Below are 20727 nucleotides of genomic sequence, written 5' to 3' on the forward strand. Positions count from 1 at the left end.
CTGTGTTAAATACTCAAAAGTCCAAAATCTATAAATTAAAAAAAATTAAACACATTTTAAAATTTAGTGTTCATTCACATATTTAAGTATATGCCATGTTCAATTTACCGTGTTCAGTTCAGTTCAGTCACTCAGTCATGTCCGACTCTTTGTGACCCCATGGATTGCAGCATGCCAGGCTTCTCTGTCCATCACCAACTTGCGGAACTTACTCAAATTCATGTTCATTGAGTTGGTGATGCCATCCAAGCATCTCATCCTCTGTTGTCCCCTTCTCCTCCTGCCCTCAATCTTTCCCAGCATCAGGGTCTTTTCAAATGAGTCAGTTCTTCGCATCAGGTGGCCAAAGTATTGGAGTTTCAACTTCAGCATCAGTCCTTCCAATGAATATCCAGGACTGATTTCCTTTAGCATGGACTGGTTGGATCTCCTTGCAGTCCAAGGGTCTCTCAAGAGTCTTCTCCAACACCACAGCTCAAAAGCATAAATTCTTCAGCATTCAGCTTTCTTTATAGTCCAACTCTCATATCCATACGTGACTATTGGAAAAAGCATATCTTTGTCTAGACAGACCTTTATTGACAAAGTAATGTCTCTGCTTTTTAATATGCTGTCTTGGTTGGTCATAACTTTCCTTCCAAGGAATAAGCGTCTTTTAATTTCATGGCTGCAGTCACCATCTGCAGTGATTTTGGAACCCCCCAAAATAAAGTTTGCCACTGTTTCCACTGTTTCACCATCTATTTGCCATGAAGTGATGGGACCAGATGCCATGATCTTAGTTTTCTGAATGTTGACCTTTAAGCCAACTTTTTCACTCTCCTCTTTCACTTTCATCAAGAGGCTCTTTAGTTCTTCTTTGCTTTCTGCCATAAGGGTGGTGTCATCTGCATATCTGAGGTTATTGATATTTCTTCTGGCAATCTTTTTTCCACCTGATACTTTATCCAGCCCAGCATTTCTCATGATGTACTCTGCATATAAGTTAAACATGCAGGGTGACAATATAGTTGTGACATACTCCTTTCCCTGTTTGGAACCAGTCTTTTTCTATATCCAGTTGTAACTGTTGCTTCCTGACCTGCACACAGATTTCTCAAGAGGCAGGTCAGATTGTCTGGTATTCCCATCCCTTTAAGAATTTTCCAGAGTTTCAATCAAGTTTGAATCAAGGCAAATTGGAAGTGGTGAAACAGGAGATGGCAACAGTGAACATAGACATTTTAGGAATCAGCAAACTAAAATGGACTGGAATGGGTGAATTTAACTCAGATGACCATTATATCTACTACTGTGGTCAAGAATCCCTTAGAAGAAATGGAGTAGCCACAGGAGTCAACAAAAGAGTCAGAATGCAGTACTTGGTGCAATCTCAAAAACTGCAGAATGATCTTTGTTCGTTTTCAAGGCAAACCATTGAATATCACAGTGATCCTAGTCTATGCCTCAACCAGTAATGCTGAGGAAGCTGAAGTTGAACAGCTCTATGAAGACCTACAAGACCTTCTAGAACTAACATCCAAAAAAGAGGTCCTTTTCATTATAGAGGGCTGGAATCCAAAAGTAGGAAGTAAAGAGATATCTGGAGTGACAGGCACATTATGCCTTGGAGTACAGAATGAAGCAGGGCAAAGGCTAATAGACTTTTGCCTAGAGAACGCACTTGTCCTAGCAAACATCTTCTTCCAACAATACAACAGACTTTACATGTGGACATCACCAGATGGTCAATACTGAAATCAGATTGATTATATTATTTGCAGCCAAAGATGGTCTATATGGTCAGCAAAAACAAGACCAAGAGTTGACTGTGGCTCAGATCATGAACTCCTTATTGCCAAATTCAGACTGAAATTGAAGGAAGTAGGGAAAACCACTAGACCATTCAGGTATGACCTAGATCAAATCCCTTATGATTACAGTGGAAGTGACAAATAGATCCAAGGGATTAGATCTCATAGAGAGAGTCCCTGAAGAACTTTGAATGGAGTTTTGTGAGTATTGTACAGGAGGCAATGATCAAGAACATCCGCAGGAAAAAGCAATGCAAAAAGGCAAAATGGTTGTCTGAGGAGGCCTTACAAATAGCTGAGAAAAGAAGAGAAGCGAAAGGCAAAGGAGAAAAGGAAAGATGTATGTATTTGAATGCAGAGTTCCAAAGAATAGCAAGGAGAGATAAGAAAGCCATCCTCAGTGATCAGTGCAAAGGAATAGAAGAAAACAATAGAATGAGAAAGCCTAGAGATCTCTTCAAGAAAATTAGAGATACCAAGGGAACATTTCATGCAAAGATGGGCACAATAAAGGACAGAAATGGTATGGACCTAACAGAAGCAGAAGATATTAAGAAAAGGTGGCAAGAATATACAGAACAACTATACAAAAAAGATCTTCAAGACCCTGATAATCACGATGGTGTTATCACCAACCTAGACCAGACATCCTGGAATGTGAAGTCAAGTGGGCCTTAGGAAGCATCAGTACGAACAAAGCTAGTGGAGGTGATGGAATTCCAGTTGAGCTATTTCAAATCCTAAAAGATGATGCTGGTGAAAGTGCTGCACTCAATATGCCAGCAAATTTGGAAAACTCAGCCATGGCCACAGGACTGGAAAAGGACAGTTTTCATTTCAATCCCAAAGAATGGCAATGCCAAGGAATCTTCAAACTACTGCACAATTGCACTCATCTCACACGCTAGTAAAGTAATGCTCAAAATTCTCCAGGCCAGGTTTCAACAGTGTGTGAACCATGAACTTCCAGATGTTCAAGCTGGTTTTACAGAAGGCAGAGGAACCAGAGATCAGATTGACAACATCCACTGGATCACTGAAAAAGCAAGAGAGTTCTTAAAAAATATGTACATGCTTTATTGACTATGCCAAAGCCTTTGATTGTGTGGACCACAACAAACTCTGGAAACAAACTCTGGAAATTTACTGTGTAAGTTTGCTATATTATTATTTTTATATATATATATATTTTGTTTTTTTCATACATTGATATGAATCAGCCATAGATTTACACGTATTCCCCATCTCGATCCCCCCTCCCACTTCCCTTTTGAATAATGAGTAAGTAGGAATTCTGACTGATATCACAGGAAATACAGTTAGTGATAGAGGATAAATATAATATCAGTTTGTGCCCTTGTGTGAAGAATATTCTGTATTCTTCAGCTTCTCCTTTAACATTTTTATCATAGTTCAATAATTTCAGTAAGTAAGCATTTGTGTGGGCTTTCCTGGTAGCTTAGTGGTAAAGAATCCTCCTGCAATGCAGGTGACGCAAGAGATGTGGGTTCAATCTCTGGGTCAGGAAGATCCCCTGGAGAAGGAAATGGCAACCCACTCTACTATTCCTGCCTGGGAAATCCCATGGACAGGAGTCTGGCAGGCTACAGTCCATGGGATTGCAAGAGTTGGACACAACCTAGCAACTCAACCACCACCACCAGCACTAAGCATTTGTGTATCAGTGTATCAGTGTATCTGTGTGAGAATTTTGCTGCTGATTAAGTGACATAAACCATGCTTAGTGTGGTATTCCAGAAAGATGGTGTCTTAATGTGAAAGTGATATAAATCAGGATTCAAGGGTACAAACAAAACTGTAGGGTATCGATTAATGTGGATTTTCAGCCAATGGCGATGTTAGAGTAAACCTATGAAACACATTTAAAAAGTCTTCCACATTCCTTAAGCAAGATGACCTTCACTCTTCAGTCAGTTTAGGTACCCTTCTAGGGCTTGACAATTCTGTAAATCTTTGTGAATTTCTCTTCCTGATTCCTTTATATTTTAGGATGGCAGTTATTTTTCAAATCAATACCAAGGTACAAATTTGCAAATTTTTATAATTATACTTATAATTGCTGTAGAACAGACAATACTTAATTATTAGAGTGTGAATACAATGATTTTTTTGTCAGTATAGAGATACAAAGATAATTGAAAGATAACACAAGAAAATGCAAAAAAATATATAAAATAAGAAAAGCAGAACTTTGCAATGTTTAAAGACAAATGCTTTTTGAGCTTCTAAAATATGAATAGCTTGGTAAAATATGAATAGCTTGGTAAAACATGAACAGCTTCTAATCTGATAGTACATTACTTCTCATTGCCTCAGCAAAATTATTTTTGAATTTACAAAGACTTTGCCACCATCCTATTCATGGGAAATCTACCACAGTTCTGCAAATCACTCAAATTTTGCAGGAAATTATAATGCTGAAAATGATCACATAAGGCTCCATTTTAGCTTCAGCCTAGTTCTGTTCTTGGATGTCAGAATATGTTGCAGGTGTTTAATCCTGAAATGACTCCACAAAATTTGGTTCTCATTACACATGAAGTAGTCGTTACCTTTCTAAAGTAATCAGTTTCATATCAATTGTAAGTTTATACTTTATGTACTCTCTATAGTTATAATATGTTAAAACATTCATGTTTCTAATTATTTAAAAGTCAATATTTTTTATATTTGTTGTTACATGTAAATAGTTAAAAACTATGAGTATATCCTTATTCTAAATATATCTGCCTTGAGATTGAACATATCATGATTTGCTAGAGATAAAGTGGGATAGGCAGTCTGAAAGTAAGAAAAAAATCTATTTAATGGAGTTATGCACAAAAGGATGAATGATGGACTTGGAAAATAAGACACACATTTTTTGCAAGTAACAGCTACTCTTACTGGCAATGGCTTTACATACAATTTTGGAATTATCTTAGAAAGATCAGGGTTTTTTTTTTTTTTTCATTTCTCAGTAACTATTTTATAAAAAGTTAAAACATTTTAAAGATATCATTTGTGAGCATGTACTTTTGAATTGTGTTCAGCTAAGGCAAAGGTAATTTTTAAGATATTAGAAGAATACCTACAAATGCTGCAGTAGTCCACTAACTTCACAGAATGAACAAATTATCCTACTAGGGCACTAAGATAAAATTAACAATTAGATGTTGGCCTTTAATATATCGGAAGACATTGACAATATATTTATTTTGTGTGCAACAGTTGACTCACCAAATATTAATGTCATAATTATTATAAAAGTTTTGGAGAAACTGTATGTCTTAAATTTAAATCAGAAACTAAAGTTTGTTATAATTATGCATATTCTTATGTGCATTCCAAGTCACTTTAGTCCTGTCCGACTCTTTGTGACCCTATGGACTATGGCCCGCCAGGCTCCTCTGTCCAAAGGGATTCTCCAGGCAAGAATACTCTGGGGGACCTTCCAGACCAAGGGACTGAGCCATGTCTGCTGTGGCTCCTGCATTGCCGGAGGATTCTTCACCACTCAGACACCCATATTCTTATGTAGATTATTACTTAACCACCATAGCAAGATTTCTGTTCTTACAATCTAGAGTCAAAATTATGCTAAATTTCCCATAAGTAAAGTCAAGCATAGAAGAGCTTCTTCTCACTCTGTCTGATAGGTCCAACTTGATGCTGAGAGCATAGAACTATAAGGAAACTAATGGAATAACATTTTCCAATAACTCCTGCTGCTAGGTTGGTATTATTAGGAACAGAGCTATTTTAATAGTCCTACCTCTAGTGATTCTTGCATATTTATTTCTGAAATTATTTGAATTAATCAACCATATGAAATCAATATACCTGGGCTGGTTTCTCACAATTTCCAACATATTCACCTCTGCTTATATGATATATTTTCAACCATTTGAAGTATTGTTTTTCAGGAAGAAATCCTGGCACTGATCTTAGCTCAAAACCAGAGTCAAGCTGACAAAGCCATGGAAATAAGTTCCTGAGATCACGTGGACAACAGGAAATATCTGACTTTTAAAAGAATGATACCAGTATAGCATAGTTCTAAGGGCTTTCCTCGTGGCTCAGTGGTAAATAAACTGCCTGCAGTGCAGGAGACATGGGTTCAATCCCTGGGTTGGGAAGATCCCCTGGAGAAGGGCGATGCAACCCACTCCAGTACGCTTGCCTGGAGAATTCCATGGACAGAGGAGCTTGGTGGGCTACACAATTGAAGTGACTAACAGCGGCAGTATATTTCTAGAGGAGACAGGCATTGTCGTTAAACAGACCTTCATTTTGTTCTTAGCTGTGCTAGTTTATATAAATTTGAGATTTGTGCTAGTTTCGTAACAGCCCTAATTCTTCATTTTCTCAACATTAAAATGAGTTTATGAATTTAGCAAGGATCTAAATATAGCAAATTGTGAAAGCCACTCAGTCATGTCCGATTCTTTTCGAACCCATTGAGGTAGCCCGCCTGGCTCTTCTGTCTGGGACTCTCCAGGCAAGAATCCTGGAGTGGGTTGCCATGCCCTCCTCCAGGGGATCTTCCCGACCCAGGGATTGAACCCATGGCTGTTACACCTCCTATATTGGCAGGTGGGTGCTTTACCACTACTGCCACCGGGGAAGCCCCTAGATATAGCGAGGGTGATGTGATGTTGCAATTACCAATATCAAATAAAGCACAGTAGTACTTGACTAACAAAATGGATATTTTGTAATAGTCAAGAATGAGTCAAACAGCAGGCCTTAGGAGTTCTAGGAACAAAACTTTAGAAAGACATTAATGATGAATCAAGGAAATGCTCTGTGATATATCTAGGAATAAGTTGTTGCACATCACTTTTCTCTCTAATCCTGCTTTTTATTTTCTCTGTAGATAGCCTTTTCTGTTTCAGTTATGTAAGTAGATTTATATCACTTTCATTCTAGCATTAACAACAGTACCATAAATAATCCACAAAACAATTTTACAGTCAATACTAATATTCATGATGTAATTATGAAATCATAGTATGAATACTGTAGAATAAGATAAATAATATTATAATTGCATTAATCTTGTTAGGAACAAATTTCTAAATGTAACTGGAGAAAAATACAAATATAAAAACAAAGTATAGGCTTATAATTTGGGGAATTTTAATATTTGAGTTGGATATTTTAATGTAAACTCATGACACTTATAAAATATACTTTATATTTCTGGCTATTGAAAGGGCCAAAAAGTTTGGCCCAACAATGAACATAATTATGCTCAGAAAACTTGGTTTCTAAATATTGCTCTATGTGGATCACAACAAACTGTGGAAAATTAAAGAGATGGCAATACCAGACCACCTGACCTGCCTCCTGAGAAACCTGTATGCAGGTCAGGAAGCAGCAATTAGAAACAGACATGGAACAACGGACTGCTTCCAAATTGGGAAAGGAGTACATCAAGGCTGTATATTGTCACCCTGCTTATTTGACTTATATGCAGAATACATCATGTGAAATGCTGGATGAATCACAAGCTGGAGTTAAGAATGCCAGGAGAAATACCAACAACCTCAGATATGCAGATGATACCACTCTAATGGCAGAAAGTAAAGAGGAACTAAAGAATCTCTTGATGAAAGAGAAGAGTGAAAAAGCTGGCTTAAAACTCATGGCATCCGGTCCCATCACTTCATGGCAAATAGATGGGGAAGAAATGGAAACAATGACAGACTTTATTTTCTTGGGGTCCAAAATCACTGTGGATGGTGACTACCATCATAAAATCAAAAAACACTTGCTCCTTAGAAGAAAAGCTATGATGAACCTAGACAGAATATTAAAAAGCAGAGAGATCACTTTGCTGACAAAGTTCTGTATAGCCAAAGCTATGGTTTTTCCAGTAGTCATGTACAAGTGTGAGAGAGTCGTATCATAAAGAAGGCTGAGTGTTGAAGAATTGATGCTTTTGAATCATGGTGCTGGATAAGACTCTTTTGAGAGTTCCTTGGACAGCAAGGTGATCAAACCAGTCAATCCTAAAGGAAATCAATCCTGAATATTCATTGGAAGGACTGATGCTGAAGTTGAAGCTCCAATAGTTTGGCCACCTGATATGAAGAGCTGACTCACTAGAAAGACCTTGAGGCTGGGAAAGATGGCGGGCAGGAGGAGAAGGGGACAACAGAGGATGAGATGGTTGGATGGCATCACCAGCTCAATGGACATGAGTTTGAGCAAACTCTTGGAAATAGTGGAGGACAGAGAAGCCCGGCATGCTGCAGTTCATGTGGTTGCAAAGTGTTGGACATGCCTCAGTGAGTGAACAACAAACAAAGAATCAGGGCTCACTGGGGACGCAGTTGATTCTGATACCATGAAGGACCATGTGGAGGTCCTGGTCACAAGGCCTTTGTGTCCCCCATTTCTTTGCTTATAGGAAACAGCCTTCATGATCTTCCCTAAGTTCCAACCAGAAGATTCATGTGGCTGTTAATTAGTAAAGGGAGGGGATGGGACCAAAGAAAAACAGTCAAGAGCAGCTTTGGGGTGAGGTCCTGTTTCCCCCTTAAAGGATATACACAATATCTTTGAGCTATTTTGCAGAAACTGAAACTCCCTCCAGGTGGGAGAAGTTAAGGATTAACAATGGTATGCCACCCACAAGTCAGTAGACTCAGGCCAGTTGGACCGGAAGGTTGATGTTGTTGACTCCTACCTACCCCACCACCAACCCATCAGAAGAAAGTCCACGAGCTGATCACACCCTCTTTGGACAATTACTATCTTTGTCACTATCTTTCCCAAGGTGGGATACATGGTCCTGAGGGCACTGGCTTGCTGTTCCCCTCCTTTGCCAGGCAAAGCAATAAAGCTATTCTTTTTTACTTCACGCAAAACTCTATCAGATTCAATTTAGCACCAGTGTACAGAGGAGCTGAGCTTTTGCCACCAATTACAGGAGTGATGAAAATAAAGTCAAAGATGAGCTTACAAGATATATTATAGTGCCAGATATATAGGATATATTTAAAATATGTTCCTTTAAAATTTCTCCATTCATTTTTGGTATTTTAAAGGAATGTAAGGGCCAGCTAGAAAGGACTCCCTGTGGTCAACTATATAACAGTTCAAGTATAAGAGATTAAAAAAGAAAAGGAAAGAATGAAGAAAGGGAGAAAGAGAGGGATGGAGGGAGGGATACAGGAAGAAAAGGGGAAAGAAAGGAAAAGCCACGATCTTCAAAAGAAGAAAATAAGAATAAATGCATAAGCAAAACTAAAATAGAACAAATTAGATTGTCTACCACAGGAGGTGATAACAGTACCAACTTTTTATTTGAAAAAAATTGGTAATTAAAGAAAAACAAGATATTTAGTCTTTTTTAAAGGAGGAAATAGAGTGAATTTACATGTGATGTGAGAAATTTCTTTTTTACAGAAGAATATCAGCTGACAATTTTTTAAATAAACATTTTTCAATCGTTAATGAAATATTGATAACTGACTCAGGCAAGAGTTATCTATGCTTGCTAAAATTACTCAGTGTTCTTGCACTGAATAATTAAAATTATTTATATTATTGCTAAAAGTAATACCTTATAATATTAATGGTTATAGAGAATTAATGATAAAATTATTGCTAAAATTATTCAATGTTTTTATGAAATATATTTTTAATTAATTGATGGATTCATTTGCAGAACATTTTGTTTGAGGTTTTTTGTCTATTCATGAGAGATATTGAATTGTGGGGTTTTGGTATCAAGTTATGCTGGACTCACAAAAAGTGTTTGAAATAATTCTACTTTTGAATTTATGAAAGTGGTTATTTAAGCCTGGCATTTTTTTATTTATTAGTTTCAATGTTTCTACCTGGAGTTTATCTGGAGGGCTATTTTAATTAGACTCAATTGCAATAGGACTAACTAGATTTTCTATTCTATCAATTTTATAAAACTTTTTTCTAGGATTTCCATTTAAATTTTCATATTTATTTACATAAAAGCTGTTCATAATATTCTAAATTTTGATAACATATTCCCACAATATCTCTGTGAAATAAGCGACAGGCTTACTGGCTTAAAAAGCACATTGTTTTTTGTGCACTGAATTTTTTTGTCCAGAAAACTACATAAATTAATTAATTGTATTAGTTTAAATGTAGATTTTTTTGGATTTTCTATGTGAAAGTGTTGTTCACAAAATATCAAAAGCTTTGTTTTTGCCTTTCTAATCTTACACAAACTACCGCACAATTGCACTCATCTCACACACTAATAAAGTAATGCTCAAAATTCTCCAAGCCAGGCTTCAACAATACATGAACCGAGAACTTCCAGATGTTTAAGCTGGTTTTAGAAAAGGTAGAGGAACCAGAGATCAAATTGCCAACATCTGCTGGATCATCAAAAAAGCAAGAGTTCCAGAAAAATATCTATTTCTGCTTTATTGACTATTCCAAAGCCTTCGACTGTGTGGATCACAATAAACTGTGGGAAATTCTGAAAGAGAGGAATATCAGACCACCTGACCTGCCTCTTGAGAAATCTGTATGCAGGTCAGGAAGCAACAGTTAGAACTGGACATGGACCAACAGACTGGTTCCAAATAGGAAAAGGAGTATGTCAAGGCTGTATATTGTCACCCTGCTTATTTAATTTATATGCAGAGTACATCATAAGAAACGCTGGACTGGAAGAAGCACAAGCTGGAATCAAGATTGTTGGGAGAAATATCAATAACCTCAGATATGCAGATGACACCACCCTTATGGCAGAAAGTGAAGAGGAACTAAAAAGCCTCTTGATGAAAGCGAAAGAGGAGAGTGAAAAAGTTGGCTTTTTCAGAAACATTCAGAAACAACATTCAGAAAACTAAGATCATGGCATCTGGTCCCATCACCTCATGGGAAATAGATGGGGAGATAGTGGAAACAGTGTCAGACTTTATTATTTTGAACTTCAAAATCATGGCAGATGGTGATTGCAGCCATGAAATTAAAAGATGCTTACTCCCTGGAAGGAAAGTTATGACCAACCTAGATAGCATATTAAAAAGCAGAGACATTACTTTGCCAACAAAGGTCCGTCTACTCAAAGATACGGTTTTTCCAGTAGTCATGTATGGATGTGAGAGTTGGACTATGAAGAAAGCTGAGCACCGAAAAATTGATGCTTTTGAACTATGGTGTTGAAGAAGACTCTTGAGAGTCCCTTGGACTGCAAGGAGATCCAAGCAGTCCATCCTAAAGGAGATCAGTCCTGGGTGTTCACTGGAAGGACTAATGCTGAAGCTGAAACTCCAGTACTTTGGCCACCTCATGCAAAGAGCTGACTCATTGGAAAAGACCCTGATGCTGGGAGGGATTGGGGGCAGGAGGAGAAGGGGACGACAGAGGAGGAGATGGCTGGATGGCATCACCAACTCGATGGACAGGGGTTTTAACTCCGTGAGTTGGTGATGGACAGGGAGGCCTGGCGTGGTGCGATTCATGGGGTCGCAAAGAGTTGGACACGACTGAGTGACTGAACTGAACTGAATCTTACACATCAGTTTGCTTGTTTGTTTATTTATTTACTTATCTTGGCTTTGTTCTTTATGCTCATCAACTTGGCACAGGTCTTATAGTCTCAGTCCTGCAATGCAGGAGACCTGGGTTTGATTCTTGGTCTGGGAAGATCCCCTGGAGAAGGGATAGGTTACCCACTCCAGTATTCTTCGGCTTTCCTTGTGGCTCAGCTGGTAAAGAATCCGTCCACAAGGCAGGAGACCTGAGTTCGATCCTTGGGTTGGGAAGATCTCCTGGAGAACAGAAAGGATACCCACTCCAGTCTTCCAGCCTGGAGAATTCAGGGCCTGGGAAGAAAGGGTCCGACAGGACTGAGCGACTTTTGCTGTCAGTCTTCCCAGGAGGCTCAGTGGTAAAGAAACTGCCTGCCAATGCAGGAGATGTGGATTTGATCCCTGGGTTGGAAAGACCCCCTGGAGAAGTGTTAGTCGCTAAGTTGTGTCCCACTCTTTGAGACCCCATAGACCGTAGCCTGCCAGGGAGTTTTCAGAAGATCCCCTGGAAAAGGGAATGGCAACACACTCCAGTACTCTTACCTGGAAATTCCATGGGCAGACTGGTCCAAGAATTTAGCAGGCTATGGTCCATGGGGTGCAAAGAGTCGGACATGACTTAGCAATCAACAAGAAGAAGCTGTACTTGGAAAGATCACTCATGCTTTTACAGTCAGATATGTTAAACTGGGTGAGTTTTCTGAACTTGACTGGGTCCTCTTAGATGTCTGGAGCCTCAGCTATGCCTTGGGGCTCATTCTGCTTTGCTGCACATCGTCTGTCATCAGTTCAGACTTGCTTGGACATGCCCATAAGGATAAGGTGGAAGTCTAACAGAAAGAGAGAGGGTGGAATTTGAAAGACCTCTTGAGACCAACTTAGAATTTACATCCCATCATTTCCCACCATATTTTATTAGTTAAGAAAATTACAAGACAAGACCTAATTCAAGGGATGTTGAAATAGATTCAGCCTCTCTCTTTAGAGTAGCTGCAAAGTCACTTTGCAAAAAGCAGTGATAGAGGGGAAAAAATGAGGATAGAAACCATTTTGCATTTAATCTATCATGCTCTTATTTTCTTTTCATTACCTTTACTAGTTTAATATTTTCACTTTTTGAAAAAAAAATTAATGTTGATATTTTGTGCTTTTTTTTTATCTTGGTCAACTTTTTTAGGTTTGTTTTTATTTTTTTCCAGTTCATACTCTTTTTTAAAAATAAAGCTAAATTTGGCCATGCTGAATGTTTTTCTATTTTTATTTTCTATTTCATTTATTATTTTCTTCTTTCCACTTTTTGGGAAACTTATCTGTTCTAACACTTTACAGAAATTCTTAAATAATTGAATTTTAAATGTTCTATTTTTCTTTATATACGCATTTCAAAACATTTTCTATTTTGTGATGTCATCTCTTATTTGACAAACAAGCTCTTTGAGTCCTTGTATTTCTAAATATTTGGAAAATCTCAGTACATTTTTAATACATTTTTATTATTGATTTATATATAAGTCTGTTCTTATCAACAATGATCTCTGCACATTTTCAATCCTTTGAAATTTGTTGGAATTTTTTCCCCAACATATAATCAGTTTTTCCTGTTTTCATGAGCATTTGAAAATTATGGGAAGTCAATCATTGTTGGATTCAGTCTTCTGTGTATAACATTAGGTTAAATTTATTGATCATTATAATATTCTATACTCCTATGGATTTTTTTTCTGGTTTTATTCATCCTGAAACGTGTATGTTGCAATTTTCACCATGTTTGTGAACTTGCTTATTTCTCTTTTTCAGTTCCATCTGTTTTATTTTAAATTATTAGACAGAGGTCATTTTGAATAAGAACTGTATATTGGGAAGTTATTAATAATTTTGTTAGGGATGATAATGTCATATTTATATAGGAAAACATTCTTATTCTTAGAAGATGCATGGTGAATCAATTAGGGGAAAAGACATTTGACATCTGAAATGTATTATCAAGTGTTTAGGAAATAAATTCTGTTTTTCATACATGTGTATAATTTTACAGTAAAATTAACAATTAATAACCTAGATATTAGGGATATGGGCATTACAGTATAATTCTTTCATTATTTTTATATTTTAAATTTTCATACTTAAAAAGTTGGTGAAAAATCCAGGAATTTTCTAAACTGCTTTCCTAACTTGCTTTTCAGAGATCTCATCATGCTGACTAGAGAAAAAAAATTCTTACATTAGGATGAGTGTGAGTTCCTTTTTGTGGGTTTATATCAGCACTCCAGTAGTGCTTTAAGTTAATCTTTTGTTTAAAATCTTGCCTAATATATTACAGAGTAATCATCCAATCCATGTATCACTGTACTATCAAAGCCTCAGAAAGAGGAAATTTGGGCTGTCATAACTCGTTAATGAGATTGGTTTTAAGCTTCTTTTCTGTTTTAACTTTGTCCTCTTCTTATTTCCTCAGCATCTTCATCTCAGATTTATCAGAAGAGACTATCTGATTGAATCAGTCCAATTGATGAATTGTTCCTATTTGGAGAAAGAGTCTTCCCTATTCAATCAGATGCACTTAGGTTGGAGGGTAGGCGTATGCTCTGTGTTTCAAATGGCAAAGCCACAGATGTTGGTCAGAGGTAGTTTTAGCAGAGATTGTGTGCTGGAAATAGTGATCACCATCTTCAAAACATCTTTTCAACACAAGCATTGTCAAATTCATTAGCAAATGGAGCCAGTTTTCAACAGTGCTCACTTGGAAAAGCAAAAAGTTTATGTCTGCATGTGAATGAATTCAACTACCATTATATTAAATACTAGGAATTTTTTACATTATCTTATATGTGCCATAATCAGCTTTCTGGAATAAGAGGCTGCCCTGAATAAATTACTTTATTAGTATGATGAAATGATTTAAGATTTTCATCAAGGTAAAACAAAATGTTTAAATAAAATAGCCAACTTGAATTTAAAATAGTAATACAACCTGTTCTATAATCAGATCCACCAATTTGCCACAGGAAGCTCCTTGAATCTATGTAATGAAAGGGAAAATAGATTTACATTTATGGCTACTCTTCTACAGAAATGTGAGTCAAAGGAATTTTCTGTTTTTGAAGAGAGTTCCTATGGATGCACTCAGGTTAGACACACCTATCTCATAGAGATACTTTATTAAATTTTGTTGAATTCAATTTAGCAAACATATATCTATTACAGATTAAGAATCCCAAATTTGATGATATCTTTTTTTCAAAAAGGCAATACTCTCATAAATTATTTTATGATTATAAAGTGAAAGTGAAAGCCACTCAGTCTTGTCCAACTCTTTGCAACCCCATGGACTGTAAACCCAGTCCATGGAATTCTCCCAGCCAGAACACTGAAGTAGGTAGCCTTTCCTTTCTTCTCCAGGGGATCTTCCCAACTCAGGAATCTAACCCAGGTTTCCCACATTGCAGGCGGATTCCTTACCAGCTGAGCCACAAGAGAAGCCTAAGAATACAGGAGTGGGTAGCCTATCCCTTCTCCAGCAGATCTTCCCCACCCAGGAATCAAGCTGTGGTCTCCTGCATTGCAGGAGGATTCTTTACCAACTAAGCTATCAGGGGAGCCCCTTTTAACATTACTGTGTGAACAATGCTCTAAATGTATGACGCATTGATGTATGAAATATAAACTATGTGAAAGAGTAGCTCTGAGCAAGGAATTTTCCCAGACATGGCAAATGGATAAGCTTTGGATAAATGGAGGGAAAAAAGGAAGCACAAGCAGGATGGAAATATTTCATAAATTGTAATTAAAGATTAGTGTACTAAAGACAATAGTCTAAAACCCTTTTATAATTTTATGACAAATCTTGGCAGAAGGATAAGGAAAACATATCCTCTCCACAATGATTTTTAGAGAGGATATTGTTGTGCTTCGTAGAATCAGGACTGGAAAATTATGCTGAACAAGTCAGATGAATTTGAAAAAGATGTTTCCTTTCTTTGCTAATCTAACTGAATATTTAATGATTCAGGCAAGATGTATGTGTCATTTTTGTGATTCACTATGACCTATTTTCACAAATGCCATCCAAATACTAACACAAACACAAAGACAAGCAATGAATTGTTTGCTATCTCTTGGCAATAGTACAGTAAATGGCTTTACTAAATTATATGTTCATTGTTTTTCAAACATTGTAATTAAAGTCTAACAAAAACCCTATTAAATAATATTTTTTCATTAAAAATACCACATTTTGTAGGAGTCTTTAAAGTACTAAGAGTACTTTTGATTATTTTTCCTATGAATCTCTCAGTACCCTGAAAATTCCTTTCTATGGGAAATTAAAAGTTCATATTAAGTAGTAAAATGTTTAATTTATAGTTATAGCTCATGCATTTAAAATAGTTCTTAATTTTTCTCCTTTTATCTCTTCAGAATGTTCACAGTTTTTAAACCATCCTACACATTTTTAATCTATCAAATGTATCTAGTGGTATCTTTTTTATAGAGTGTCATATGAATTGAATGAGATAGCTGAACAGATGTAAATGAGTAAAACAGTTAATCCATTGGAGTTCTTACATTCATCTAAATAAAAATCTAACAACAAAGTACATAGAGAGTACTTTTTTTTAAAACACTATTTATATTATGCCAAAAAGAATACCTCAAAGATATCTATTTTATCTCCAATTAAACTATTATTTATCAACAAATATTCAATGTTTAGAATGTGAGCATTTAAATGCCAAGTTTTCTGTGATTCAAAGTATACCTAAGTTCTGTGTTGTGACTTGACAATGGGAACTGGCCTATAAGAATTCTAGACCAACTGAGAAATAAATATAGGTTCAGAAATGATTAAGATATTAGCTTCTTTTATGGATTGGAGAATGAGATAGGTCACTACTGCTACCATAGGGAGGAAGCAGAGCTTAAAAGAGCTAGAGGAAAGGTGGAATTTTTTATCCATACTCCCCTGGGACAACAGAGATTATCAGGAGAAAATTTTTTTTACATGGACCAAGAAAATAACTTAGAAAATAGAAAGAACATGGCCTCCAACATCATGCTACATATTTCCAGTTGTGAGATAAGATATATATGTATATTTTCAGTGATCAAGAAAACATTTATACTAAAAAGGATGTTAATGAGTGTTCTCTGAGTCTTGAAAATGCATGATTCTTTTACACGCCTGTGATAATTCTACTGTGATCTTTTGTTTCATACCAATACTAATGTTTTCATCAAATTTCAGTCTCTGTTTTAATAGATCACTGATTCTGAAGCTCTAAAAGTCTATTGTTTAAAATGAATCTAAGCAGAGGGTAAGGAGGAGGGGAGAGATAAATTAGGAGGTTCGGGTTGACATATATATTATATTTATCCTATACATAAAATAGGTAGCTAATAAGGATCTACTGTATACCACAAGGAACTCACCTCATATACTCTGTAATGACTTATACAGAAAAGGAATCTAAGAAAGAGTGGATACATCAGTTCAGTTCAGTTCAGTCGCTCAGTCGTGTCCAGCTCTTTGCGACCCCATGAACCGCACCATGCCAGGCCTCCCTGTCCATCACCAACTCCCGGAGTCCACCCAAACCCATGTCCATTGAGTCGGTGATGCCATCCAACCATCTCATCCTCTGTCGCTCCCTTCTCCTCCTGCCCGCAATCTTTCCCAGCATCAGGGTCTTTTCAAATGAGTCAGCTTTTCGCATCAAGTAGCCAAAGTATTCGAGTTTCAGCTTCAGCATCAGTCCTTCCAACGAACACCCAGGACTGATCTCCTTTAGGATGGACTGCTTGGATCTCCTTGCAGTCCAAGGGACTCTCAAGAGTCTTCTCCAACATCACAGTTCAAAAGCATCAATTCTTCTGTGCTCAACTTTCTTTATAGTCCAACTCTCACATCCATACATGATCACTGGAAAAACCATAGCCTTGACTAGATGGACCTTTGTTGGCAAAGTAATTTTCTCTGCTTTTAATATGAGTGGATACACATATATGTATAATTGATTAACTTTGCTGTACACTGAAACTTGCACATTGTAAATCAACTATACACCAATAAAAAAAATTTTTTTTAATACAGGGAATTATGAATTTCTTCTTTTATTCTAAGGCCAGACAAACTTTCTTTGAGAATAGCCTAAGGAGTCCTATTAAGGAAACCCTGCTCTGAATGTCCTTAGAGCTTGTAAATAGTATATAAATTAGAAGGCCTTTATAATCAGTTAAACAACATTGTTATTTTTATTTAAATTTTGGGACCTTTCCTGGAGATTTAGCATAGAGATTTTATTAAGAAATAGGTCTATATTATTTGGAACCTCTGTGAATACATTAACAAGATTAAAATTTTACAAAATAAATTCCCTCTGTACCCTACCCACTTTCCTACCTGACTTTCTAATTAATGGGACTTAACCCTTTTTGTTCTTCATTTGTTTTAATATTGTTTAGATAGCAATAATTCATCATTCATTTAGGTTTTATTTTTTTTATATATTGAAGATAAAGCTACTGACAACATAATATACTTACTTTATTTTCAAATGATATGATTAACAAAGGCTTAATTTCCAAAATATATGAACAGGTCATACAATTCAATAACAGCAACAACAAAAAAATCAATCCAATCAAAAATTGGGCAGAAGACCTAAACAGACACTTCTTCCAGGAAGATATACAGATGCCCAATAGGCCCAAGAAGAAATACTCATCCATAATTATAAAAGAAATGCAAATCAAAACTACAATGAGGTACCACTTCACACTGGTCAGAATGGTAATCATCAAAAGATCTACAAATAACAAATGCTGGTGAGGGTGTGGAGGAAAGGGAACTCTCCTACACTGGCGGTGAGAATGTAAATTGGTGCAGCCACTACAGAACACAGGATGGACATCACTCGGAAAATTAAAAACAGAGTTTCCATATGATCCAGCAATCTCATTCCTGGGCATATATTCAGACAAAACTATAATTCAAAAAGATACACGCACCTGTGTATCTATAACAGCACTACTTACTATAGCCAAGACATGGAAAGAACCTAATGTGTACTGACAAATGTATGGATAAAGAAAATGCAGTGTATATACAGATACATACACACACACACACACACATGTACACACATACACGCACACATATGTACACACACATGCACACACAATGGAATACTACTCAGTCATCAAAAATGAAATAATGCCATTTGCAGCGACACTGATAGATCCATAGCTTATCATACTAATTGAAATGTCAGAAAAGATGAATACCATATGATGTCAATTATAAGTGGAATCTAAAACATGACACAAATGAACAAACAGAAATGGACTCACACACACAGAAAACAGACTTGTGGTTGTCAAGGAAGATGGGCAACAGTGGAAGGTCTGGTGTTAGCAGTTGCAAATTATTATATATAGGATGGATAAACAATAAGACCTTATTGTCTAGTACAGAGAATTATCTTCAGCATTCTATAGTAAATCATAACAGAAAAAATATGTAAAAGAACACATCAAATTTTCAAGTCTTAGTAACTCAGTCATGTCCAACTCTTGCAACCACATGGCTCCTCTGTCCAGAGAAATCTCCAGGCAAGAATGCTGGAGTAGGTTGCCATTTCCTTCTCCAATATATATGTATATAACTGAATCATTTCACTACACATCAGAAACTAACACAACTTTGAAAACCAACTGTACTTCAATTAAATATATATATATATATATATATATATATTTACTTAATATATACTTAATTTACTATTGGTACTTCAGCTACATGTCATTAAAAAAATCTGACTCATTATGACCCTAACAATCAGGAAATCCTTGGATTCATAAATGGGTTGTCCAGTGATGGGGTAAACTTGAAGGTTAATTTTTTCACCATCTTGGTTCCATTTTTTGTGTGTGATATCTTAATTGTACATGTTGACTTAAACTTCAGGCAGCATTCCTTAAGGTGGCTACAGTTTTCATATTAGCATACTCCAGCATACAAAAAAATAAGAAAAAGAGAGAGTGAGGGAAGTGCTTTTATCCTAACTTTGCCAGGAAAATGGCAAGATTCACTATGATTTGAATGTTTACATCATATCTATCCTGATGCTAGTTCTGGGAATAAACTGTATCGATTAGGTCAAACATCGCCCATCTTAGGAATTGGAGGTATGGTCAGTTATACCCAAGGCTTGGTTAAGTGCTAAAACTTGGATATCTTAACCAGATTAGGATTTTTTATTAGTAACAGAAAAGGAGCTGCCCAAGTGATCAATTATAATGATCCTGCCCATCAAAATTAGCCTCTTTCAAAATATCTTTTGCCCAGTGTCTTTTCTTCATGGTCAAAAGCAGTTTTATTAAAAAGAGCTGCTGTGTATTAACATGAACAACTTTTTTCCCTTTACAAATCTTACAAGTATATATTTAGTTAACTATCATGATCCTTAGCATCCTACTTAAACTCTCAGGTTAATTATTTCAAGAGTGATCCATTTGATGATTAAAGACAACATTTAGGTTGTTAAGATCTATTGACTATTTGCCTAATTTATTCACAGTGATAGTGTTTCTAATGAAATATTTCAATCAGACCATGATATCTTACTTACATTCGCTAAACCTGTGTTTTTATACATATTTCTCAAATATTCTGATGTTCCTATTCCTGGAAAAATGCAAGTAAGCTGACATGATGAAATCAGATCTGGTGTTCCCATAGAAACTACTTTATAACAGGAAGTTATGTTGCAGACCAAGGGCCTGATGCATTTTAAGTTTTGCTTTGTTTAAGAAGTGGCTACAAAAAATTATTAAATCAAGTTAAAATATACTTGTAAGACAAACATTATGATGTTTTTCAGCATTTTTATTGAATTGAGCAACCTATGTACATAAAATTTTATGAATTCCGATATAGTTTCAGAATAATTTTTTTTGCTTTAAGAAATTAGAGATATAAAGAAAACATTAATCAAGAATATAGATATTTAAATAGATACTTTGAAACAATTTTAGCAAGAAGCTTTAAGGCATTTTTAGGAATCCTAAGGATGCCTATCAGCAGTCATTTTTGTTTGAATCTTTGTTTATTTGGAAGCTGAAACATGGGTTTTTATTTTGATAGTTTCTGTTGATCATTACGATATTTTCTACAGAAGAAATAAGCTTAGATCTTTGCATTTTACATTATATACGTTTCTTTAGTAGTGGCTGGATAAGATAACTGTGCTGTATCTAAGATACTGCTATTGCCAATGTTTAATGATCTATTATTTTCTTTTTTCTTTTTTTTAGTGCATTTAGAAGAGATTGGAGACTCTGTTTGTTTGCAGGGATCACTGAGATTGTTCCATTCAATTGTGGATTCCTTCTGT

General features: G+C 36.1%; 1 long non-coding RNA gene across 1 annotated transcript in view; it reads right to left on the minus strand.

Moving 5' to 3' along the window:
• Positions 1-11930: 11930 nt before the first annotated feature.
• LOC122422889 overlaps positions 11931-20727 on the minus strand; it is a 45390-nt gene continuing 36593 nt past the window's right edge. Inside the window, exon 4 of the long non-coding RNA XR_006264000.1 lies at positions 11931-12165. This is a non-coding gene — a long non-coding RNA (uncharacterized LOC122422889). The remainder of the gene's footprint in view (positions 12166-20727) is intronic.

This window comes from Cervus canadensis, chromosome 20, assembly GCF_019320065.1.
Source record: "Cervus canadensis isolate Bull #8, Minnesota chromosome 20, ASM1932006v1, whole genome shotgun sequence".
Taxonomy (NCBI): domain Eukaryota; kingdom Metazoa; phylum Chordata; class Mammalia; order Artiodactyla; family Cervidae; genus Cervus; species Cervus canadensis.